Source organism: Morone saxatilis, unplaced genomic scaffold (genome assembly GCF_004916995.1).
Source record: "Morone saxatilis isolate NCDOM2014 unplaced genomic scaffold, NCSU_SB_2.0 Contig8, whole genome shotgun sequence".
Taxonomy (NCBI): Eukaryota; Metazoa; Chordata; class Actinopteri; family Moronidae; genus Morone; species Morone saxatilis.
The window spans coordinates 26,905,613-26,906,016 of NW_023340257.1; the positions used below are offsets into that span (position 1 = coordinate 26,905,613).

General features: G+C 34.4%; 1 pseudogene; it reads left to right on the top strand.

Moving 5' to 3' along the window:
• The first annotated feature begins 7 nt into the window (after positions 1 to 7).
• LOC118341404 overlaps positions 8 to 404 on the top strand; it is a 2,549-nt pseudogene continuing 2,152 nt past the window's right edge.

The window sequence follows — 404 nt, forward strand, 5'->3', positions numbered from 1 at the left end:
TTCATTTTGTTTCCTGCAGATTTACTGTTTGTACTCGTATGCAAATGTAGAATTTACTAACTTAGCTGTCATGTCTTATGACAGATATCTTGCTATCTGTTATCCTTTACAATATAACACACGTATGACATCTAATAAGGTTGCCATTCTTATTGCTCTATCATGGTTATTTCCTTTTTCTTGCAATTGTTGTCATGATATCTCTGAGTGCCTCTTTACAGCTGTGTGGGAACATCATGAACAAAGTTTACTGTAGCAACCATTCTATTGTCCAACTGGCCTGCTCTGACACAACAGTCATTAACATCTATGGAATTGTTTACACGTTTACCATATTACTTGGCGTTGTAATTTTAATTCTTTACCCTTATGTAAAGATTCTTAAAGTTTGTTTTTCTGGTTCC